This window comes from Mobula birostris, chromosome 28, assembly GCF_030028105.1.
Source record: "Mobula birostris isolate sMobBir1 chromosome 28, sMobBir1.hap1, whole genome shotgun sequence".
In the NCBI taxonomy this organism is placed as follows: domain Eukaryota; kingdom Metazoa; phylum Chordata; class Chondrichthyes; order Myliobatiformes; family Myliobatidae; genus Mobula; species Mobula birostris.
The window spans coordinates 36,289,368-36,315,784 of NC_092397.1; the positions used below are offsets into that span (position 1 = coordinate 36,289,368).

The 26,417-nt window shown below is 45.4% G+C and overlaps 3 non-coding genes across 3 annotated transcripts; all 3 read left to right on the forward strand.

The window, feature by feature from the left end:
* Positions 1-3,944: 3,944 nt before the first annotated feature.
* Positions 3,945-4,016, forward strand: trnaa-ugc (transfer RNA alanine (anticodon UGC)). The gene has a single exon. It is a non-coding gene; the product is annotated as a tRNA-Ala (tRNA).
* Positions 4,017-9,721: 5,705 nt separating this feature from the next.
* trnas-aga (transfer RNA serine (anticodon AGA)) lies at positions 9,722-9,803 on the forward strand. Its single transcript has one exon. It is a non-coding gene; the product is annotated as a tRNA-Ser (tRNA).
* Positions 9,804-19,100: 9,297 nt separating this feature from the next.
* Positions 19,101-19,172, forward strand: trnad-guc (transfer RNA aspartic acid (anticodon GUC)). The gene has a single exon. It is a non-coding gene; the product is annotated as a tRNA-Asp (tRNA).
* The last annotated feature ends 7,245 nt before the right edge of the window (positions 19,173-26,417 follow it).

Genomic DNA, 26,417 nt, shown 5'->3' on the forward strand with positions numbered 1-26,417 from the left:
TAGTTTAATCTTTCAACTTTGAACTTTAGGGAGAGGAATCCATTTGGTGAGACGCGGATCTTGTTTCACACTGTTGGGCAGGAGGTGAAAAGATTGGCGCAGACCCACAGCTTTATTCTCTGGGACAGGAGTGTGCCAGAGGACTGCAACGAACGGAATGCATTATCTACGGACCTAGAAGAAAGGGATCTGTTGCATTCATTGCTGAGGAAGCCAAGTAATTTGGTATATTAAAAGCGGACGGCTCTGCAGGTAAAGTTATTAGGTATATTTAAAGCGGACGCAGGTAAGTTCTTAAATATTGAGAGTGTCACACATTATGGGAAGACGGCAGGAGAACAGGGTTGGGAGGGATAATAAATCAGCCACGATCGAATGGAGGAGCAGACTCCATGGGCCCAGTCACATAACACTGCTCCTGTGTCTGATGCTGTTATTGACTGATAGCATTGATTCTGAGATACTGTATTCATGTGGATCATTGTGTCCAATTGTTCAAAGAAGATTTAATCAAACTAATCAACTGCAGTAATGAAATTGAATTAACATTACTTCGAGGTAAACTGTGGACTAAACCTCTGTACTATACCAGAAACTGACAGGTACACAATGAACCCCCAGTCTCACACTGTACCAGAGACTGGCAGGTACACAATGAACCCCCAGTCTCACACTGTACCAGAGACTGATGGATACAGAATGAACCCCACACTCTAACACTGTACCAGACAGTAAGAGGTACAACCCCATAATCTCACACTGTACCAGAGACTGACGGATACAGAATGAACCCCACACTCTCACACTGTACTAGAGACTGACGGGTACAGAATGAACCCCACACTCTCACACTGTACCAGCGACTGGCAGGTACAGAATGAACCCCCAGTTTCACCTGCATCAGAGATTGACAGGTACGAAATGAAACCCAGAATCTCACACCGTACAGAGACTAATGTGTACAAATGTTTTTAACCCGCCTGTTTTGTGAAACGTACTCAAATTTACTGCTAAACCCTGCACCATGCCGACTTGTTACTCCTGAATAAATCCACCCATCACGTGACCGTGACTCGTCTCTGCCTTTCTAAAATGAGATTACACTGTACGTGTGTCCTCTCAAACTGAATGCGAACATTGTATTTGCCTCCTTACTCCCAACTCAAGCTGCAAGTCAACATTTGGGGAATCCTGCACAAGGACACCTAACTCCATTTGTACCTAATGTCTGAATTTTCTCCTTACCAAAACATCAGTTAATTAGAAAATATATTATTTGTAAAGTAATGCAAATGGATTCCAACATCATGCTAAACACTGAAATCAGGCCAGATGGCTGTTGCCCCCTTCCATTCTTCAAAAGTTGGAGAGATAGCTTAAATTTTTCACTTTCCGGAAACATTTCTGAATCTAGTGATTCTTGAAAAGGCGCACCATCTGTTCAGCTACCTCTTTCATATCTCTGCAATGAAGCCCATCTGGCCCAGATGATTCCGCTTCTCAAGCGCGTTAGCCTGTTCAGTTATGGGAGGCGACGGGACGACACAAAGTGACCGGGGCGTCGAGGCGAGGAAAAGGCGGATACACGGGACAAACATGTTCAAAAGACTGGGGAATGTATCACCCCATGATTAACTCGGTTGTGGGATACAGATGCAGACACGGTGTCTCTGGCCATGGAGAACAACGACCTGCTCCTTCTTTCTGCAGAAAGTGATATTAATAGCCAGCGGTGGAATGAGAATGATATTTTTACGTATTTTGACAGTTTTGAGGATTTCGCCCTCTGCGATAGACTGGGGCACGAGTGTGTACCTTGATACACCGGGGACGAGGGACCCATGATGCTTTAATCATGCAAAGAATGCAAACAACACTTCAAGGGCAAATTAGGAGAGGAAAGGAAAGTATAAGTTTGCTTTGGCAGACAACTAGAAGGAGAATCCCAAGGGATTCTACAGATATATTAAGAGCAAAAGGATAGCAAGGGACAACATTGGCCTTCACGATGGTCAGCGTGGTCATCTGTAAATGAAGCTAAAGGAGATTAGGGAGAACTTAAAATATTTTTTTTTTACTTTAATTTTCTCAGGAAACGGACGCACAATCTATATAACTAAGATAAAACATTAGTGAGGTTATGGGCAATACTCTGATTGCAAAACAGGGGGCAAATTGGGGTGTAAATACTTCATGGCCTCGTAAGGTATCCCTTTGTCCTTGTTGAAGGTTTGTGCAGAAATAGCAGGGGCCATCGCAGATATATTTCACATATCCTTAACCACGGGCGATGTTCAGAAGGTTTGTTGCTCTGTTGTTTAAGAAAGGTTCCTTGAAATTACAAGCCGCTGAATCTGAAATTAGCAACGGGTAAATAACTGAAATATTCTCGAGAACCAGACATAAACAGTACGTATATATTTGGATAGGCAGCGCCTGATTAGAGACAGTCAACATGACTTTGTCCATAATAGCTTGCATTTAACCAGTCTAATAGAGTTTTCGAGCAGCTTACAAGGGGAGTTGATGAGGAAGAAGGTCACACTGGATCTTTGGAACTAAGCGCTGTAGCAAGCAGACTCAGAAGGATTAAACAAAACTAGGAACGTTATTAACAAAAGAGACAAAGCAGCAGAACTTATAAGGTCTTTGATAGCTCAGAATAACTCGGTTGGAAATTCACTGGGCAAGGATCTGGGCCAACTGTTGCCCGAGAGATTAGCACTGCCATTTTACATACACTGCAGGGCAGTAAAGAATCTGTGCCCAGCTATATAAAGCCCTTGACTCTTGAAAAGCTTACAAGAAGCCATCCTGAAGTCACAAGTCCAAGGACACTTAATTTAACACCTGAAAAGTCTCGAGGACAACTGATTGGAAGTATCCAAGAACGATTGCAACTTAGTGAGATTCTCTCCTCTAAAGGCCCAGAGCTCAGGGTGAAAGTCACCGACCTGAAACGTGAACTCTGATTCTCCCTCCATAGACGCTGTCTGAGCTGTGGAATATTTCCGGCAGTTTCAGATTTTACTTCAGTAATAGTCCTGTTTTCTCCGACCCCGGGATCAATACACTCCCCATTGTCATGGTCCGGTCCGTGACGTCCGCATTCCGGTTTACAGTCCGATCTATCGATCCTTGTTCCGGGTTTTCCTCTTTTCTCCTTTGTTCTGTTGGGTGCCTTAATTGAGCCACCGATTCTCATTTCGGTCTGGCACGTAAATACCTCTGCAAACCAGGGATTGTTTGCTGGACTGTTCCCTTCCTTTCCTGCCTGAAACCATCGCCTGCATCCTCGTCAGTATCCCCATCAAGTTCAACCGCCGGAGTGAGAGTGGAGCATTGCCGCGCCAAGAGAAGAAACTATCTATCGTTGAGTTCGGAACTGCCTCTTTTTGTCCCCGTGTTTAGTGTCCGTGTTCTGTGTCCGTGCTCCCTTTCTGCTGCCATACCTAGATACAATATGTGACAAAAGCTTCTCTTTCATACTATTCATAGACATCATATCATTACAGAGTGCATTGACAGAGAACAAGGTAAATCAACAATAAAATGTAGAATAAAGTGCAACAGCGACAGAGAAAGCACAGTGCGGGTAAACAATAAGGTGAAGTGTCATAACGGGGTAGATTGTGAGGTCAAGCGTCCATCTTTTTTCACAAGGAAACCATTCAATAGTCATAACAGCGAGATTGAAATTATCCTTCAGAATGTGGTATGTGTTTCCTTTTCCGTGATCATTCTGCTGGAATCTAATTGGTTTCATTCCACAAAAATTATCATGGTGTTTGGGAAGAGAACTAAAGAAGGATCAAGTATGATCGCACTGGATGGTGGAGCAGACTCGGGGCCGAATGACTGTGGCCATCAGCCATTACCTGTGTTGAACTGCTCAATTGTGATATGCAGGAAGGTTTGGACCTGAACACTTCTGTGGTTCAAGCGGGGATGTAGCTCAGTGGAAGAGCGCATGCTTTGCATGTATGAGGTCCCGGGTTCAATCCCCGGCATCTCCACGCTAGTGAGCATTGAATTTTGAACATTGCAAATCGTCAATCTACCCAATCGTCAGGTTTGCAATTAGCACAATGATGCGTTGAGTCTCAACGTGGACAAGACTAAAGAGAAGATTCATTAGGCCAAGGGATCGCTCATTACCGCAAATAAACGGCTCCTCCAGAGAGAGAGAGAGAGAGTGGACCACCAAACCTGCCCTCTGAACGCCACAAAGAACAGCAAGAAAGCGCACCGGTGTGTCCACTTCCTGGCTTCAGTGAGACCTCCCCAACCCCTCTTCAATCTGTTTTTATTTCACAGGAGCATCATTGAGAGAGCTCTAACCACTTGCTAAACCGTCTGGTACGAGAATCGCAAGACATCCGACGGCAGGACTCTACAGAGGAGAGAGAGGACTGCTGACAGCAGCTCACTTTCACATTCAGACCCAGTGATTTGCGGACTATTGAAAACTGACGGAATTCTGATCTTCATTCGATCATATGGACGGATTGGGAGGTGAACGGGACTCGGGACTGGACAAAATAAATCCCGGAGTGTGGGTGTATTCTCCGCTGCACCTCAGACTGCGGTCGCTGCTCGTTATGTCGGAGACTGACCGAAATAGCATACACAAATGGAGGAGAAATTCAGCGGGCCAGGCAGCATCTCCACAGGAAACACCGACTGTTTACTCCTCCCCAGAGATGCTGTCTGACCTGGTGATTTGCTCCGGCATTCAGTGTTTGGGATTTCCAGCACCTGTGTTTATAGCCTAAATAACAGCCCGCTGACAGAGAGAAGGAAGGCAAGGAGACACAGAGGGAGATAGCCAGTGTGTCTGACTGCAGGGCCGTAGGAATAGGGCCAGAATGATAATGAAAATCAGATCCGTTGCTGAAATGTCGGGACGAGATATCCAGCTGGGTCGGAGCACAGAGACCGGATAATAACCGGATGGGGCAGGAAGTGATGAACAGGGAAAGGAGGACGGGGAGGAAGGTAAAAGCGTGAGAGAGACACGAGAGAAATTAGACAGGGAAAATAATCCAACAAACAAAACAATAGATAATCGGGGGAAAGCGTCAAAATTAACAAATAGAAAGACAGGAGAGGAACAGAGATATTTACCTATCAGCAGAATGGCGCGGCGGGAATGTGCTGGGCCCGTTATCCAGAGGCCGACAGATGGAAACCATCGTCTGTTATTCTTCAGCAGAGTATTTTACCGCAAATCGCCGTCACGTCACCTGTGAACACAGCACACATTTCACTTAAACAGAAAAACTTGTACTTCTAATTGAAATTTCCGTCCACTCACTTCATCACTTTCCGAGATTTGTTGAGAACTTCGCGGATAAAACGACAATTGCTGTTGTGCTCAGCGTTTGTCCAACACATCTTGTTCTCCGCTGCATGAAGCTGTGTCTGGTATTGAACAGACTGGACAGAAAATACTGGAAACACTCATCACCTCAAGAAACATTTGTGAGTGATGACACGGCATTAACCTTTCTGATTGTGACACTGAATTAGAAATGGTGGGAGAAAAAGAGAGCTTTCAGTGTCAAAGAAGGTGAGAAGTTGTGTGGGAAGTGAAAACGGGGACATCTCAGATAGGGCGAGACCAATACTCGATGACGGTAAGACAATTCGGAAAGAGAAACTCTGGGCTGAAATTGCAGACGCACTACGGGCAGAAATTTCCATTTCATAGAGAAGGATGTAATGTGACTGAGTGATTCCAGACCCAGACGTTTATGAGACAAGTGCTGAAAAACAGGTACAACACACGGCGATCGCCGGGAATCGAACCCGGGTGAGCTGCTTGAAAGGCAGCTGTGCTCATCCCTATACCACTGTCGCTCCATGTTGCGGGAGTTTCGAGGAGTGAAGCGGCTCCCATGCTCCATGTGATTCCACCAGATCCCGAGCCGCTCTCTGTCGGATCAATCCTCACTCTGCAGCAGGTTTTATTCCTGCAAATGGCGCCTGCCTCACGCATCAGCAACTGTGAAAAAAAAATTCTGATTGTCCATGTTCTTTAGAAAAACCGATGAATATGTAAGTATGAGTTGAGTTTAGGAATAAATAAAATAACCACCAAAAACGACATTGCTGGGATTATACTGCAATTCTCTCCATTTTGAGGAGCAGATCTGCTGGCAAATCACACAGAAATGTCATATTGTAGATAGGGTTACAGCAATCAGATATTTCAACTTCTCCAAAATTAACCAGATCATTTTTTGTGCAAGATAACAAATGGAATTTTTGAAGTGCCTCTGGAAGAGTATTTTTGTTCCAATCCGTCGATAGTCCTATCGAACTAGGTTAGGAAATTCACTCTGTAACTTGTAAATACAGTAATCAAAACTCGCACTTTATTGTCTCTGCATAAACAACAACGTAACTGTGTCGACACCGGGCCAACAATTTAGAACAGGAATTCTGCTGTTCCCGCTATACCAATACTCACTCAGACTAATTTTCTCATCTATATCACCAAACTGGGGCATCTCAGTTGGCCAAGTGATCCATCCTTTCTTCTCCCAGTCACTGACTTGGGAGTTCTTCCTTGCGATGGTGGGTTTCTGGAAAGAGTTATCGCTGCTAGCACATTCGAAGTTTCCACTTTTATATTCATATTTTCCAGTTCAGTTATCCCATTCCAGTGTCATTGACTGTAGGTTATCTGAATGGCTTGAATTCTCCTTTCTGTTGACTCTGCTCCAGGTCAGCATCCATTTATTGCCCTCTTCTCAGCAAGCGTCAATCGGTAATTTATGGCTCTTTGTTCCCTTCAGGAACCAGTTTGTGTCATGGTCCGGTCCGTGAAATCTGCATTCCGGTTCACAGTCCAGTCGTGGACTCAGGACTCCGGGTCTTCCAGCTGTCCCTTGTTTTGATTGAGTTGATCATAGGCACCTGATTCCCATCTTGGAGTTTGGAATATAAGTAGCCTTGGGGTTGCGTGCAGGCTGCTAGTTCGTCTTGCCAAGATACCCTGGGAGTAACCTGCCTGTGGAAGGCTGGAGCGGCCACTCCATCTTTAGGCCGCGTTGGAGAACCATCGCTTCATGGAGCCTTGCTGTCGGTAGTCGGAGCTGTCTTTGTGGTATGGATTCGGCTGTTTCCAGGGTCAGCTGAGTGGCTGCCAGCCACTCCGAGCTAGGTAGGGATCCGGTTGTTTCCGTAGCCAGCTGAGGTTGCTGGCCGAACTGCGACTCAGAGCAACCCCGATGCAGAGGTGGAACTTCCTGTAGTTCTTCGGTGTTTGTCTCTTCTTGTCCTCGTCTCCGTGGGGTAAGTCAGGCCGTTTCTTCCGTTGCCTGCGGGAGGATCTGTCTTGTCTTGTCCACGCCTCTGTGGGGTAAGTCAGGCAGTTCTGCCGTTGCCCTGCATGGGGTCCTGTCTTGTCTTGTCTTTGCCTCTGTTGGGTAAGTCCGGTCGTTCTGCTGTTACCCGACGGATGGACCTGTCCCACCTTGGTGTGGAGATAGTTGAGTTCTGGCTTGTCTAAGGTTAAGTCCCAGCTCTCTGTCTATGTACTGTCCTGTCTCATGTTAGTGTGTTAAAGATGAGTCCCGGCTTTTTGAAGTATAAGTCCCGGCTCTATGTTGATGTACAGTTCCCAGTCTGTCTCCGAGTCTCAGCCTCCGCAGGCCTCAAGAGCCAAGACTCCAGCCTGCAGGCTTCTACACTCTAGATCCCAGCCATGTGTTCTGTAGTCATGTCATGTCGTTGGCTGGTTCTAGGGCCCGAGCCCGAGGCAAGACCCAGGTTCTGGGCCATTGTCCAGACTCTGGCTCGGAGCCCAAGCTCCGAGTGTATATCTCCTTGTCCGGATTCCCTGTCTTGTCCATGTCCTAGCCCATGTCTGTGTTCTTGTCCCTGCTCCTTGTTTACATCCTGTCACGGCCCTACTCTAGTCAAGTCCTGTTCCTTGTACTTCAGTGTCTGTGTCTTGCTGTTGGGTCCACCATCTACGCCCCCCCCCCGCCATTGTGACAGTTTCAATCACTCCAGACAGGGATTGACCCCAACATTGACACATTTGCATGTTATATTATATCAAAAACACTTCACAATAACTTCTAATTTGCAAAAGATTTCTTAACCCGCAATTTACCTGAAGCAACGTTGTGTTTACTTTAAAACACCAAAATTTTCGTCTCATAAAATGGAAGATGTAAAACGGTTCCACAAAATTACATATTCACTTCCAAGTACATGGCTGGTACAAAGACACTTGTTCTGTCTGCTTCCACTGTCCTTGAGCCACTCGAGTTCTATGTTATGTTGCATATTTGAAATCTTCTGTGGCCAACATCTCCTCCTTTTCGATCCACGGAAAGTTCTGGCGATCACATTACTGTTTATGTCTCAGTGAATATAGCACAAAAGGAACAGCAGAATTCATGACTATATCAAAAAATACCGATAAGGATTTAAAAATATTGTCATAACAAAGCGTGAAGAAACATGATAACATGTAACCAATTTCACACGATATATCAAGGAATTTAACAGTAATTAATTATTTTAAAATACAACATAGCTATAAGAAATTAAACAAGATCAACACAAAGAAATTTTAGAATGGCATGTGCTTTTCAAATATTGAAGTTATTAAAGTTGGCCTTAAAAAAAAAAAAAAAAAAAAAAAAAACAACAACAACAACAACACGGGGGGAAATGTCTTGTGTAACCATCAGTACAAAGAGCAAAGCAATAATAACATGGGAAGTAAAACATATGCATTTAAACCTCAGTTCCAAACTTTATTCCAAAAGGGATGGATTCTGCAAAAAGTCATTAGCTAAACCCATATAATATTTAATAGTCTTGGATAACAGATCCCATAGTTTAACAACATGTTTAAAACATTAAAAACCAAAAAAAAAAATTGCAACTTAGAGTTCCCTTCTTGTCAGATACGCTTGAAGTATCAATGTGATAAGTATTATTCACCACACCAAGCAAATACCAACATACATTAGCCTCATTTCCTTTCCACACTTCGTACTACATGCAACCTTCAGTGGAGCCTTCGACCATTGAGGCCACTCATTAGCAGAATTCCCGCACCAATCGCTTCTGAACAGCAGCGTGTTTTAATTGCTACTGTGAGTTTAATCCATTGATGGATTATCTACCTTGGCTTGTTCACAACAGCTGTCCAGACTGCAGTCAAGTTAGAGGTAACTTAATAACAACATAGCCCAAAAAACTACACAACGCAACACCCAGTGCTGAATTGTTTTTCCCCAGTAGGCTCAACCAAACAGATATCTCAGAGGCATTCCACGTATTCATCAACTTGATTTTCCATCTATATGGCTATTGAAATACTCCCTCTGACGTAACGTTGCCTTTCTTACATGTTTTTTTTTCTCTGTCTTCCGCTGTAAATTGTAGACCAGATCCGTGGCTACAATTCGAAAGTCTATAAAATACTCCCATCAGGGTCGTCTTACCCGAGGAGTTTCTTAATCCCCGCAGAAGGATTCTACATCTCCCGATCCTGCTCTGCTCTGACTGAGACTCCATCCAATTCAGTGACTGATTTCCTGGTGAAAGGTCATTGAGCTGAACGTGAATTCAGTTTCTCTCTTCACAGACGCTAACAGATCTGCTGAATATTTCCAGCAATTCCCGCTTTTAGTTCAGGATCAACCCTGTTTATCTGACTCCGGGATTTGAATCCAGCTGTGAAGAACTTGTAGTCGTGGCCGAGTGGTTAAGGCGATGGACTAGAAATCCATTGGGGTTTCCCCGCGCAGGTTCAAATCCTGCCGACTACGTGTTTATATCGGTTTTGACGCCTTGAATCCTCTCACGGATGCAGATTGTAAAAAGCCAGTCGAAACACCAATCTGTATTCGCTGCCTCCAAAACCAAGAAGTGTCCATGTGTTCCGCTTTTATTCAGGTGGGCTGTACGATGCAATCGGTCAGCGTGTTCGACACTGTATCCGAAATGCTGGTGGTTCCAGCCTATTCAGGGACGCTGTTGATCCAGTGGCCTTTGCTGTACGTTTTGAGCGCTCCGTGCTGTTTCTAATACGTTTATTTATTTATTTAAAAAATCCACATATAGAAAACAGAACACTACCACGACCTGTCTTGCTTACATTCATGTTGGCATAAACTTAATATATTGTACATGGACGATCAAACCAACAGAAACTCTTACAGGGCACCAGTGTATTTCATGTTTAAATTTATGTTATCGCCACTTGAACCAGATGGATAAATTCACTGAACTTCACTCACACCAACACTGACTGTTTCCACAACTCACTTTCAAACCGGACATTTCATGCTAGAGACATCTTTGCTTTGTTATTATTATTACTTTCTCAGCTCACGCTAGCCTGAAGTACGGGGGTGCTGAAGCACACTCATTCCTCAATAACCGCGGACCTCAAACCATTCTACTGTTGTACAGTATAGTGGTTTTCAGCAGATTTACAGAAATATTGCCTTAATGCTATTGTGTAGTGACTTTGAGATGATAGTTGTTGATATTACCATTGGGACAATATATACCCTGTACATGCTCGATCGTCTTTCAATTTCTTCCTTCAATTCACGGCAGATGCAATTTAATGTGGATAAATGTGAGGTTATCCACTTTGGTGGCACAAATAGGAAAACAGATTATTATCTGAATGGTGGCCGATTAGGAAAAGGGGAGATGCAACGAGACCTGGGTGTCATTATACACCAGTCATTGAAAGTGGGCATGCAGGTACAGCAGGCGGTGAAAAAGGCGAATGGTATGCTGGCATTTATAGCGAGAGGATTCGAGTACAGGAGCAGGGAGGTACTACTGCAGTTGTACAAGGCCTTGGTGAGACCACACCTGGAGTATTGTGTGCAGTTTTGGTCCCCTAATCTGAGGAAAGACATCCTTGCCATAGAAGGAGTACAAAGAAGGTTCACCAGATTGATTCCTGGGATGGCGGAACTTTCATATGAAGAAAGACTGGATGAACTGGGCTTATACTCGTTGGAATTTAGAAGATTTGAGGGGAGATCTGATTGAAACGTATAAAATCCTAAAGGGATTGGACAGGCTAGATGCAGGAAGATTGTTCCCGATGTTGGGGAAGTCCAGAACGAGGGGTCACAGTTTGAGGAAGCCTTTTAGGACCGAGATTAGGAAAAACTTCTTCACACAGAGTGGTGAATCTGTGGAATTCTCTGCCACAGGAAACAGTTGAGGCCAGTTCATTGGCTATATTTACAAAGGAGTTAGATATGGCCCTTGTGGCTACGGGGATCAGGTGGTATGGAGGGAAGGCTGGGGCAGGGTTCTGAGTTGGATGATCAGCCATGATCATAATAAATGGCGGTGCAGGCTCGAAGGGCCGAATGGCCTACTCCTGCATCTATTTTCTATGTTAATTCAGTATAGTTCTGGTGCTTTTCACTTGTTAATTGTTGTATGCTATGTGTGTTTGCAATGGCTATATCGATTATGTACGTTGTTATTGCCTTTTTAATCCAGTAATATTATATATGCAGACGGTATTATGGATTGTCCTGTAAAGAATCAGTCATAAAATAATTGTACGACTCTAACCCTAATCTAGAACAGGTTTGTACTTATAGTAAGGTATGGTGTCTTTTATGAGTTTGTATTTTAAAGCAAGATTTTGGTGAATGATGTTTGCCAATTGACTGTCCATGTGTAAATAATCAGATTGAGTTAAACTGCTGCTCCATCTTGTAATGTGTTGGATTGTTTCTGATGTCCCTTGTCATTTTCTGCATTTATCGGCTTTAATTTGTTGGACTTTTATTATGGATTTGTAACATTTTTGTGTTAAACACCTGGCCCTGTAATGCCACAACGAACCCCTCTGTTTCTGGGAAGAGGTCTCCAACTCTGACCCGAGCGTTCCACGTTTCCTTCTTCATACCTTGTCTGCTCAGATCATAGGGATGTTTTCCATGGAGGGTTGCTGCTCCATTAGTTAATTTTATTTGATTATTATTTTGCGTTTTTGTATTTTCGCAGTCTGTTATGTTTTCTGCATTGATTGTCCGTCTTGTGTGCACTCTTTCATTGATCGTATTCTGTTTCTTTCACTTACTGTGAATCCTCTCGAGAAAATGCATCTAACGGTAGCATATCTGTGCTTTGATACTGAATTTACTTTGAACTCTGAAGTGTTCTGCGCTGCTACACAGGACCCGGATCCTCGGTGCCCTCCAGTGGCCGTTCGCTGGTACTGCCTCACGGATCTCACTGCGACTCTCCGGGTCCTTTTGTGAACCCAGGAGCAGGGACGTTTCGCTTCTTGTTCACATCAACGTGCAAGTTAAATAAAGCGGCGACTTGCTGCTCCACTGCGAAGTTCACGGGTCGGTCACATTAGTACAAAGGGAAACAGATAATGTTTCAGGCGGAGCCCCATTCGTCACCACTGGGAAAGAGAAAATAAGGTATTTTTGAGTTTCAGACAAAGTGGGCGAACGTGATCATCAGGCAAAAGAAAAGCCGCGGATCTGGTGAGACCAAGTGAGTGACTGTGACTGTTATCATCGGACTTTTGTTTCTGTTATATGAACAACAAAACTGTGGGGAATGCCCAGGACAGCAGTCTATGGCAATGAAAGGGGGGGGGGGGGGAAATGGAATCAAAGACCAGGTGGGCGGTGATCGATGATGGGTGTTTTTTGGCACAAATATAAGAGTAACGCACACAAAACACTGGATCATCTCAGCAGGTCAGTCAGCATCTATGGAGAGGAATAAAAAATTATGTTCCTTTATCAGTACTGGAAAGGAAGTGGGAAGAAGCCAGAATAAGAGAGTCGGGGAAGAGAAGGGGTTCACGCTACGAAGTGATAGGTGAAGCCAGGTGAGGAAGGAGGGTAGATATGATGGGGAAAGGGGAGATTGAAAACTGGGAGGTGACAGGTGAGGAAGGAGGGTAGATATGATGGGGAAAGGGGAGTATTGAAAACTGGGAGGTGACAGGTGAGGAAGGAGGGTAGATATGATGGGGAAAGGGGAGATTGAAAACTGGGAGGTGACAGGTGAGGAAGGAGGGTAGATATGATGGGGAAAGGGGAGATTGAAAACTGGGAGGTGACAGGTGAGGAAGGAGGGTAGATATGATGGGGAAAGGGGAGATTGAAAACTGGGAGGTGACAGGTGAGGAAGGAGGGTAGATATGATGGGGAAAGGGGAGATTGAAAACTGGGAGGTGACAGGTGAGGAAGGAGGGTAGATATGATGGGGAAAGGGGAGATTGAAAACTGGGAGGTGACAGGTGAGGAAGGAGGGTAGATATGATGGGGAAAGGGGAGATTGAAAACTGGGAGGTGACAGGTGAGGAAGGAGGGTAGATATGATGGGGAAAGGGGAGATTGAAAACTGGGAGGTGACAGGTGAGGAAGGAGGGTAGATATGATGGGGAAAGGGGACATTGAAAACTGGGAGGTGACAGGTGAGGAAGGAGGGTGGATATGATGGGGAAAGGGGAGATTGAAAACTGGGAGGTGACAGGTGAGGAAGGAGGGTAGATATGATGGGGAAAGGGAAGATTGAAAACTGGGAGGTGACAGGTGAGGAAGGAATGTAGATCTGTAGGGGAAAGGGGAGATTGAAAACTGGGAGGTGATAGGTGGAGCCAGGTGAGAACAAGAGGTAGATATGTTGGGGAAAGTGCAGTATTGAAAACTGGGGGCCATAGGAGAAGCCAGGTTAAGATGGAAGTTAGATATGCTGGGTAAAGGGGAATATTTGTGAGGCTGGGTGGTGATTGGTGGAAAAGGAAAAGGGTTGAAAGGCAGAAATCAGTTTGGAGGGGCGGGTTGAATAGAGGGAGGTGGTAAACATACGAGGGGAGGTGAGGACGCAAGAGCGAATCCCGAATAGAAAATTAAAACGAAGAGAGGAGAATGGAGAAATTAGCGGGTTAGAGAAATCGATGTTCATTCTATCAGGTTGAGGGCTACCCAGACGGAATATGAAGTGTTGCTCCTCCAACCCGAGGGTGGCTTCATCGTGGCAGTAGAGGAATCCATGGACCAACATGTCAGAATGGGAATGGGCAGTGGAATTAAAATGGTTAACCATTGGGGAATCCTACTCGTTGCGGACGGAGCAAAGTTGTTCGACAAAATGTTTCCCCAATCTATCTTGCGTCTTGCAGTTCTGGATGAGGCCGTATTGCACCCGATACAGGAGACGGCCCAGAGAAACTCACAACTGAAGTGTTTCCTCACCTGGAAGGACTGTTTGGGACTCTGAATGTTGTGAGGGAGGAGGTGAATGGGCAGGCGCAGCACTTCTTCCGTTTGGATAAATGCCAGAAGGGAAATCAGTGGGAGTGTGTAGTCGTGGCCGAATTGTTTGGCGATGAACCCGGAATCCATTGGGATTTCCTCGCGCAGCTTCGAGTCCTGACAACGGTGTATTTCCAACAGTTTCTGTTTGATATTGTCCGTGACTCTCTGATGCAAACCAGTCATGTAGATTGTGAAAAACCGGGTCCAGCCCAGCAGCGATTGTTGGTCATGTTCTACAACGCAGAATTGAACCATTTATTCCTACTTTCCACAAAACTTGTCTCTGCGGCGCTTCGGTGAGCGCGTCCGGCTGTTAACCGACAGGCTGGCGGCCAATGATCCGGCAGATTTGTTTGTTGTGTTTCATTGTCAGCTGGGAAACGCTGCGCTGAAGGGAGGCCGGGGCTCCCTACTGCGGCCGCGATGGGAATTTAAACTGTATTATTTTAGACACATGTACCGAGATACAGTGACAACCTTCTCGGTCATACTGTCCCTGGAGATGAAATCATTGCACAGTGCATTGAGATCGCACAAGGTAAAGCAACAACAGATAACATCAGTAGATCAAACAGTGGGATTGAAACTATCCATGAGCCTGTGATACGTTCTTTCAGGCTTTTGGGCTTTCTGCCGATGGTAAGAGGATATAAACAGTCGTTTTTCAGGTAGGTAGGAAGTTTAAAAATACAAGAGTAAACCTTGGACGATTGCAATCGGAGGTAGTAATAGGGGACATAACTAGCGGAAGAACTTAATAAGCTTTCAGCGTCTGCCATTTTATCTTGATACCAGCAGTATGTTAGAAATTCCAGATGGCACCTGGACCAGATGAACTACACCGCGGGTTTATGAAAGAAGTGGGTGACGATATCACGGAAGCGTTAATAGTGATTATTCAGGAATGACTGGATTCTGCAATGGTTCAGACGACAGGAAAATTGCAAAAACACTTTTACGTTTACAAAAGTCAAGATATTACGGACCGGTTGGCATGGATTTTATGTTGGGAAAATGCTGTTGTCCATTCGTAAGGATATGCTTTCAGGCGTCTGATAAAATAGTCTGGCCAACATGGTTTTCTTAAAGAGAAATCTGGCCACATAAATCTGTTGGATTTCTTTGGAGAAATAGCAGGCAAGATAGAGAAAGGAGAGTCAGTGGGTGTTGTTAACTTGGATTTTCAAAAGGCCTTTGTCAAGTGACGCAAAAAGGTTGCTAAACTAAACTAGAGCTCATGGTATTGCAGGAAAGATACGAGAATCGAAAATATATTGGCGACTGGGTGGGAGGTAAAGTCTGGGAATTAATATGGCATTTTCAGTCGTTTGTCGGTAACTAGGTGTCTTCTGGAGGGGTCTCTGCCTTGTACCTTATCTGTCAATGATCTGGATGACTAAATTGATGGCTTTGCATGTGATAGAAAATTAGATTGTGGGGCTGGTACTATTGATGACGTGGGAAGTCTGCAGACGGTCTTGGAGAATGGGCAACTAAGTGGAAGATGGGATACAGAGTACGATAATGTATGGTCAGGCACATTGACAGAAAGACTATTTCCCAAATGGGGAGCAAATTCAGAAATCAGACGTGAAAATGTGCTGGAGAGTTCTCGTGCAGGATTCCCTAAAGGATAAGTTGCAGGTTGAGTTGGTGGTAAGGAAGACAAATACAATTTTAGCATTCATTCCGCCAGGACTAGCATCTAAAAGCAAGGTTATAATGAAGATGAATTGTAAGACATTGATCAGATTCATTTGGAGCATTGTAGACAATTGTGGGCCCTTTTCTGATAAAGGATGCTCTGGCATTGGAGTGGGCCCAGGGGAGTCTCACGAGAATGATTCCGGAATGAAACGGTGAAGATACAAGGAGCATTTGACGGCTCTGAGCCTCTACTCATTGGAATTCAGATAAATGAGGGAGCATCTCATGGAAACGTATCAAATATTGAGCGGCCTGGATAGATTGAACGTGGAGAGGATGTCAGTTCAGATTCTCTGACCCTCAGCGTTGATGTTGAGCCCAATCGACCCGGGACATGGTGATGGGAGCCCATGAAAAATGTCCTTTTGCCTCACTAGCTGTGTGGTAGCAGTTGTCATGGCCGAGTGATTAGGCGACAGACCAGAAGTTCATTGAGGTTTCACTGCGCAAGTTCCACTGCGCGAGTGGCGGGTCCTCTCAGAGTAATCCGTGTCCACGTAATTTCAAATTTCTTCATTCCTTCTATCAAAGTATTATTTGTGTCGCCGTCTCGTGATGAAACTATGGAATAAGGAAATTAAAGCCCTTTATTCCATTGCGCTTCAAGGGTCTTGTTATGAATTCAGGGCGATCATTGGAAATTCTATCGGGTGAGTCACTCTGGACATTCGAGAGATCATCTGCCGCCAACATGGACTGAACTGCTTTCCTGTTGAGCCGCACATCCTCACAATTCCAAATCTCAGGGTTCACTGAGTGTGTGAAGAAATTAGATTGTTCTGGAGACTATCGGCGATCAATGCCTAAGGTGTCCTGACTGTACAAATGTAGTGAGCCTTTGCCGCACCCACTCGGTCATTTAAGGTATCCTTCCTCAGGTAGGGTCCCCTGACTGCCGGCAAGCGAGCGGGGTTGTCTGGATCTCCCTTTCTCAGAGGGCGATACAGGCAGATTCTATTAATGAGTAATGATTCAACTATTCAAAACATATTTATTTTCAGATTTGCCTTCATCCAGGCAGCCACAAAACAAGAAACTGGAATAACCCAATAAAAACAAAAACACTAAAAACCACTGCGCAGAGAAAGAAAGAAAAAAAACGTCATGCAAACAAGAGAAGCAAGCTAACAGCATCTCGAAACAGACTGGGTAACAGATCTGCTCCCAGAGCATCCGCAGTAGGCCGAAATCTTCGGACCCCAGTTTTCACATCAGCAGGACAGTAAAGCACAGCAGCCCGATCTGCTGCGATCCTTTTGATTCTGTTATTTATTCAATTACATATACGGGATGCGATGTTATCGACACTTCTGGATACAATAAATTAACCCACCTAGGTGTGAGTGAACACATCGTAAAGTTCAAAATACCCAATAACAGTGTCCTCCGATAATCTGGGCTGCAGCTCAGCTGGTGTCCAGTGTTCGAACCATTGATGCTTGTCCCAATGAACAACCCAGAGGCAGAGAGAGAGCGCGCGGAAGAGACACAGTGGAAGAGTAACTGAATGTGTGACAGCAGGGCCACTGAAACCGGACTCATTAAATAACGTAGAACACATTCACTGCTGACATGTCGTGAACGAGGCCTCCGGAAGGGTCCGAGCACAGAGACAATAACAGGACGGGGCAGGAGGTAGCAAGCACTGAATGACAGACAGAGTCACGGGCAGAGAGACACGCGAGGAAATAAATCACCAAACAGCAGCTCGTGAGGGGAACGATGTGACGTCAGCAAAGAATCGACAAATAAAAATGAAGGAAAAGAATGGGAAACGTCCACAACGGAGCAGCTCAGCACCAACTTCAGCCAACAGCAGAGTGGCGCAGCGGGAGCGCGCTGGGCCCATGGTCGTCCATTCGGTAGAAACCAGCTCCGACCTGTCAAGTTTACCGCGGATTCGGTAAGTGAAACCTTTGGACACTCTGTAAACTAACTGGAGCGTTGAATGCGTGTGATGTTCGCAAGGATTTTGCCTGAGATGGAGAGTTCCGGTATAAACCGAGGCTGGATAGACTGCGGGCGTTTCCATGGAGCGCTGGAGATGACGGAGATCTTCGAAGATCATATCAAATTAACGAGGCCGTTCAGAATAGTAGGAAACTGTCCTGCCGTGTGTAAACCGAGAAAGCATGAGAGGAAGAACTTCATGCAGATGGCGGCTGGAAACTGGAACCGATGCCGGAGTGGCTAGTGGAGGCACGTATTCCAACAATATTAGAGAATTGACTGGACGAGCACCTGAATCATCAAGGCAAGTGAGATTTTTTTTCTGGTGAGATTGGTACCTGACTCTCAGCATCGACGTGGCGGGCCGAACGGCCTGTTTCAGGGTTGAATGATTCTGTGATTCTATATTACATTTGTTAATCGCATTAAAAGGTTTAATTTAATCGTGTATTGGAGAGAGGGATCGCTCGTTATAAATAGACAGTAGTGAGTAGATTGAGAACACTGTGTGAACACATCATCCGACATGTTTTGGTGTGTCCTAGTTTGCTGTGAGAATCTGGTTTATAGTGACAGCAGGAAGCTGCACTGGTCGGTTCATCGGGAAAAATGTGAAAGACAGGAAATCCACCCTTGATCCACTGGACAGTCCAGTGTGAATAATAATTTTACACTCTCTCTTCGATTTAAATAATTTGGGGAATTCGTACCCGAGTTGGCAGGTTAGGCCCCTCGGACTGTAGAAGTCCGCACGGATCGGGTTCTATGAGACGTTTACATCTGATAGATTCGATGAAAGAATATTAAAAGTCGATTAACTACGATCATCGGAAATGGAACCTGCGTCAATTGCCTGGAAGACAGATATGTTCACCATTATATCACCATCGTTCGATCATTCTGCAGGAGACTCGTGTCCTGGACTGTCTCCAGTGGCTTATGACTGTGGCTCGCACTGCTTTCTGAATCAGGTCACTCCGATGCAGTTCCTGTTATGTCAAGTTGTGGTCGCCATCCTCCCACAGACCGGAGGTAAGTGAGTAAAATCCCTTCCAAACTCGAAGAGCTGCACATCGTTTCCTGGCCGTCGCATTACAAAACCGGAATAATATATATTCCGACACCACGACCAATTCCTCGTTAGTATAGTGGTTAGTATCCCCGCCTGTCACGCGGGAGACCGGGGTTCAATTCCCCGACGGGGAGATACAAATTTTACTGCATTCTTCAAGCTGAATATTGTCTTAAAAAGACAAATAAAAGAGGACAAAGTATTCGGTGTTGAAGCGCTCAGTCCATTGGACATTGGGGAGGTGGAATAGCTCGGGCTCTTGTGAGCTGAACCGCCTCTTCAGGTCAGTGAAAGCCGAATCAGCCTCGGAACCCCAACAAAAAGGTCTGGTAGGCGAGGTAAGTCGGGTAAGGGGCGCCGCCACTCGACTGTAATCCCTGATAAAACGGCGATAACAGTTTGCAAACCACCAAAACGGCTGAAGTTGATTGCGAGTCGTGGGTCTGGGCCATTCTTCCAACGCCCGGATCTTATCGGGTGCTGCGCTCACCTGCCCGCTCTCGATGATGTTGCCCAGGAGATGACCAAAGGGACGTGGAACTCACATTTCTTGGCCTCCACAAATAACCTGCTCTCCCACAGTCTCTGGAGGACTAGACGGACATGGTGAACGTGATTCTGGGGGTTGCTAGAAAATATGAAGATGTCATCTAGGTAGCCGAACACGAAGCGTTTAATGAAGTCCCGCAGCACATCACTGATTAGGGCTTGAAAAACGGCGGGGTATTGGTGTGGCCAAATGCCATGACCAAGTATTCGATGTGGCTCAGACGTGTATTAAAGGCCGTCTTCTACTCGGTTCCCTCCCTCATCCTGACTAGATGGTTGGCGCTACGAAGGTCCAACTTCGAGAAGATGATGGTTCCCTGAAATGGTTGAAATGTCAAGTTAATCAGGGATAGTGGGTACTTATTTTTAACTTTTATATTGTTCAGGCCTCGGTAATCAATACAGGCACGAACCGGCCCATCCTTCTCTACAAAGAAGAAACCGGCGCCTACCGTATAATTCCCTCCGCGAGGGACGCACTAATGGATTTCTCCAAGGTCGTATAATTCCCTCCGCGAGGGACACACTAATGGATTTCTCCATGGCCTCTCTCTCCGGTCGGGATAAGCTATAAAGACGACTGGTAGGTAATCAGGCCCCGGCCAGCAGGAAGATAGCGCAATCATACGGGCGGTGCGGGGGCGGGGAAAGAGCCCGTTGTTTGCTGAGTACCTGTCCCAGGTTATGCTATTCTGCTGGGACTCCGGACAAGTCCAGTGGTTCCAATACAGGCGGGGTGTGTTGTAATTAGAGGAACTGGGAATGATTGAAAATCAGACGAGGGGATTAAGGCTCATTTAAGGAGGTAATAGCAAGATGGGGAATAGCCAGAGGAGACTATGGCAATGGGTTAAACTTCAACTGCCACTTTTCAGCCCTGTTTTGCATCCTAGCGATGTCCCGATTTAAACTCTGACAGCCCTCCACACTATCCAAATGTCCGCAACATTTGTTTTATCAGCAAATTTAGTAACGTATCCCTCTCAATTTCTCATCCAAGTCAGTTATAAAAATCACGGTGAGAAGGGGTCCCTGAAAAGAACTCTGAGGCAGATCGCTGGTCACTGATATCCAATCTGAATATGACCCGTCTACAACATTTTTTTTCTATCTGTGGGCAAGCCAATTCTGGGTCAACAAAGCAATCCTACGTCTCCTTGCATCCTACGTCTCCTTGCTTTCTTAGTAAGCCTTGCATGGACTACCTTATCAAATGCCTTGCTGAAATCCATACAATCGCCAGAGACCTTTTGCATAGTGAATAGTACCTCTGCTGTCTCCTCTGGTTCCGCACACACTTTTCCATTGTCACGGTTCATTGGTCCTATTTTCTCACATCTTATCCTCTCGCCCTTCACAGACCTGTCGATTGCCTTAGGGTCTTCCTTAAACTGCTCGCCAAGGCCTTTTCGTGGCCCCTTCTGTCTCTCCTAATTTAATTTCTCAAGCTCCTTCCTGCTAGCCTTATCATTTTATATATCTCTATCAATACCTAGTTTTTTGAACAATTCGTAAGCCTTTCTTTTCTTGACTATATTTTCATTGTGTACACCATGGTTCCTGTACCGTAGCATCTCTTCTCTGTCTCATTGACACCTATCTATGCAGAAAGCCACGCAAATATCCCCTGAACATTTGCCACATTTCTGCCATGCATTTCCCTGAGAACTCTGTTCCTTCCAAGTCTCTGCCTGATAGCTTCATATTTCCCTCTTACACCAGTTAAATGCTTTTGTTACTTGTCTGTTCCTATTCCTCTCCAATGCTATGGTAAAGGAGATAAAATTGTAATCACTGCCTCAAAAATGCACTCCCACTGTCATGGTCCGGATCGGCGTCCCTTTAAAATTACTTTGTTTATGTTACGATCCGGACCGTTGACTCCCTGTTTCCCTTTGGTTCCCTGTTTTCCCGTATCCCTCGGGCTTGGTGATTGGAGGCAATTTACACTCGGCTGAACCGGCAGTTTATAGTCTCCGGCTTTCAGCCGTTCGGCGCGACAGCGTTTGCAACGTCAGCAAAGGTACTGCGAGCCCATGTCATCTGGACGGAGCAAGCCTAGTCTCCTCCCGGAACAAATGCCAGCAAGCCGCCTTCCCTTGTCAGTACGGATCAGTCAAAGTTAACCCGCTGTGGTGAGTCATGAGCTCGCAGCGGCTTGGAGCGGACTTGAGCCCAGTTTTAGTTCTGTCCATTGTTGTGTGGTCTCTGTATCCATGTCGTACGTCTAAAAGCGATCCCGGCCTTGTACCAAGGAATACTGGGTCACTGTGTCAAGAAGGGCCCCGAGTCCGTCATGTGTCTATGGAGGATTCCCGGCTCAGTGTTTTATGTCCTGTGTCTGAGTCTGTCCCGTGAATAAGAAAGAATTCCTGGCTCCGGAGGCTCCAAGTCCCCGAGTCCTGGCCCTGGCGGTCCGTGATTCCGACTCCTAGCCCAGACCCTTATTCCCAGCCTTGTCTCAGGCCTGAGTCCTTGTCCAGTGCACTATTCCTGCTTCTGCTTTGCACCGAGCAATAAACTTAATATAAGTTAACCTCACATGATGTGTTTGAGTCTTGCAGTTTGGTCCACCCTTGCTCCCAGCACTGCCCACTGAGATACCTGACACCTGACCAGGTTCATTTACCAACAGCAGATCAAGTGCAGCCACTCCTCTGGTAGGCTTATCTATATATTGTGACAGGTAACCTTCCTGAACATCTTAAACTCTACCCCATCTTAACACCTAGCACCAGGGATATGCCAATCAATATTGGGCAAATTAAAATCTCCCACCACGTCAGCCATTATTTGTTACACCTTTCCAGAATTTGTCTCCCTATCTGCTCCTGGATGTCCCTGTTACTATTGGATGATCTATATATTTAAAAAAAAAAACACTCAGTAGAGATATTAACCCCTTCCTGTTCCTATTGTCCACCCACGGAGACTCAGTAGACAAGCCCTCCATCACTTCCTCCTTTTCTGCAGCCGTGATGCTGTCTCTGATCAGCAGTGCCTCGATCCGACCAGTTTTGCCTCCCTGCCTGTTCTTTCTGAAACATCTGAAGCCTGGCAGTCTAACAACTTAAGACAATAAGACCATAAGATATAAAATGGTAAGCATTGCTATTCGGTACATCGAGTCTGCTCTGCCATTCAATCATTGGCTGATCCAATTCTTCCTGTCATCCCCACTCCCCTGCTTTCACCCTATACCCTTTGATGCCCTGGCTAATCAAGAGCTTATCTATATCTGCCTTGAATACACCCACTGACTTGTCATCCACAGCCGCTAGAGGCAACAAATTCCACAGACGTACCACCCTCTGACTAAAGGTATCTCAGTTCTTAAAGGACGTCCTTCAATCCCGAAGTCGTGCCCTCTTGCCCTAGAATCGACTATTATCGAAAATTGGAAAACAACTTTGCCATATCTAATGTCTTCAGGCCTGTTAACATTCAAAATGTTTCTATAAGATCCCACGCAACCCCTCCCCCTCTTCTGAACGCTGGGGAATACAGCTCAAGCGCTTCCAGACGTTGCTCATACGGTAACCCTTTCATTCCTGGAATCATTTTCGTGAATCTTCTCTGAGCCATTTCCAATGTCAATATATTATTTCTCAAATAAGGAGCACAAAACTACATATAATACCCCAAGTCTGGTCTCACGAGTGCCTTATAGATCCTCACCATCACATCCCTGCTCTTGTATTCCATACCTCTGGAAATGAATGGCAACATTGCATTCGCGTTCTTCACAACCGATTTAACCTGGAGGTTAACCTTTAGGTCATTTAGCACAAGGACTCCCAAGTCCCTTTGCATCTCTGCATTTTGAATTCTCTACCGATCTAAATAATAGTCTGCCCGTTTATTTCTTCAAGTGCATGACCATACACTTTCCAAAATTTTCCTTCATTTGCCACGATTTTGTCTATTTCCCTAAACTATCCAAGTCTCTCTGGAGGCTCTGTTTCCTCAGCGTTACCCGTTCCTGCACCTCTTTTTGTATCATCGGCAAATTTAGCCACAAATCTATTTATTCCGTAGTATAAATCATTGAATTACGTCGTAAAAAGCAGTGGTCCCATCACCGACCCCGGTGAAATTCCAATGGTAACCGACAGCGAAATTGAATAAGATCCCTTTATTCTCACTCTGTTTTATGCCGACCAGCCAATGCTACGCCCAATCAAGTAAGTTCCCTATAGTTCCATGGGCTCTTAGCTTGCTAAGCGCTTCATGTGCGGCACCTTATCAAAGGCCTTTTGGAAACCCAAGTGCACCACGTCTACTACATCCCCGTTGTCCACCCTGCTTATAATTTCTTCAACGGATTGCAGTACGTTTCAGTCAGGATGTACCTTTCAGGAAACCATACTGGCTTTGTCCTACCTTGTGATGTCGCTCCAGGTATTCCGTAAGCTCATTCCTAACAATAGATTCCAACAGCTTCCCAAGCACTGATGTCAGGACAACAGGTCTATTGATTCCTTCCTGATGACTCTCTGCCTTTTTAATTTGCAATTGCAATTGTGCAGTCATCTCATACAATGCCAGAATCTATTGATTCTTGTATGATCATCGTTAATGCCTCTGCAATCTCTCCAGCTACTTCCTTCAGAACCCGAGGGTGCATTTGATCAGGTCCAGGAGATTCATCCGCCCTCAGACATTAAATCTCCTGAGCACCTTTCTCTGTCGTAATTTTCACAGCAAAACTTCACTTCACTGACACTCTTGAATGTCCGGTACACTTCCACTGTGAAGACTTATGCAAAATAAACATTCAGTTTCTCTGCCATCTCTGCATCTGTCATTACAGTATCTCCAGCGTCATTTTGTATTCGTCCTATATTTACCCTCGACTCTCTTTTACCCTTTATATTCCTAAAAATTGCTTTTAGTATCTTCCTTTTTATTCGTCACCAGCTGCCTCGCGTTATTCCTTTTCCTTCCGAATGACCACCTTAGTTTCTCTTTGCAAGTTTTCAAAAGCTCCCAATCCTCTATCCTCTACCTTCACGTCAGCTCTGGCTTCCTTGTATGCCCTCCTTGCTTTTACTTTGGCTTTGATTTCACTTGTCAGCCACGGTAGTGTCCGTCTTCCAACTGGAAATCCCTTCTTATTTGGAATATATCACTTCAAGCAGCATTGCTGCCCCTGAGCCGTACAAGTGTCTGTAATGTCCACAACATCATAGCTCCAAGTACTGATCCACGATCTAAGCTCACTAGATTTGTTCAAGATACTCCTTGCATTAAAATAGACACATCTCGAAACATCGATCTCAGCGCATCCCTTCTCTATCACCTACCTATCCTCTCTCTCACACAGTTTACAAGCTTTCTGTTCCAATGTGTGCGACGATTGGAAAGCGGACCTAACAGCAGGACACGGACACGGACACGTAAGTAGCATTACCGGAAGTGTGTTTTTTATTAATAGTTGCCAGGACAAAATGGAAGAGTGGATTAGATGCTTACATGGACACGGAGCTGGGACTCGGAACCTGTTCAGGGAGCTGCGACAAGAAACTTGAACACGGAGCCATGACTAGAAACTTGGACACGGAACCGGGACTTGGAGTCGGATTTGGACACGGAGCCTGGACTTGGACTTGGACTGGAACACAGAGCCTGGACTTGGACTTGGACTGGAACACAGATCTTGGACTTGGACGTGAACTGGAACACAGAGCCTGGACTTGGACTTGGACAACGAAGAGGTAGAATACCCAACTCGGAGTAGCCGCAAATGGCCGGACCTCAGCTAGATACGAGAAGCCGAAACCAAAGAACAACAGACAGTTCTAGTCTGGGCACGGAGTAGCTTATGAAGCGGCAAACGGCCGGCAATCACTCAGCTGGACACGGAGAGAGAATTCCCCACTCGGAGCAATGGCAAACGGCTGGACCCACCCGGCTGGAAACGATTCGGCAAAACCAAACGATGACTGTTCATTTGTATCTTGGTTTGTTAGCAAATCTCGGAGGAACCTGAAAACAACAGTATTCACATCTTGATTTTTCATTTCCTATTCCTTTCAATGTCATTGGTTCCTCCATACCAGACCATGATGTATCCAGTCAGGATATTCTCCACTATACACCTACAGAAGTTTGTCTAAGTTTTACACAACATAGTAAATCTGCTGAAACTGGGGAATATTGGCTGTAAATGCCGGTAAATCGTTCCAGGATGCCAGCAAATTCTGCTCCTCAAAACTTCCACACAATGAATTCCAGTCAATATTGGGGAAATTATAATCACACACTACTCTGTTGCTATTACATCTTTCCAATAGCCTGCATACATTTCTGTTACAGTTTTTCCTGCTGGCATTTTAAAAATAGTTGGAAATGGAAACACACAGCATCTCAAGATGCCACTTTATCAATTCTCCGTTCCATCCTGAAAGATGCCCACTGGGAGGGAGGGGGTTGATAGAGTCCATGAATTGCAGTCCATTATTAGGCTTGTACGGGCATCTGTCCTTGAAGTGCTCGGATAGTACGAGAGTTTAACGGTGGAGTGCTGGGTGTGTACATGTCCGTGCTCTCACTGCACAGTGCTGAGAGTTTTATTGGTCTGTATCGTGGAAGTGAATGTCTAGATATTGTGAAGTTCTTTGTCCCTGTAGTCCACTGCTGACTGTTCTTGGACAGTCTCTTATGCAGGGCATTTTTATACCAGAGATTCAGCCTGGCCTTCCTCACCATGCTGAGCTGCAGCAGTCTGTTCCTGCAAACATTTTTGGTTTCCACTTGTCCGCCTCCCTGCTGGAGCTAAAGCGGGCAGTGTTCGTGCAGTCCAGAGCTGCTTTGTGCAGGTCAGTGTT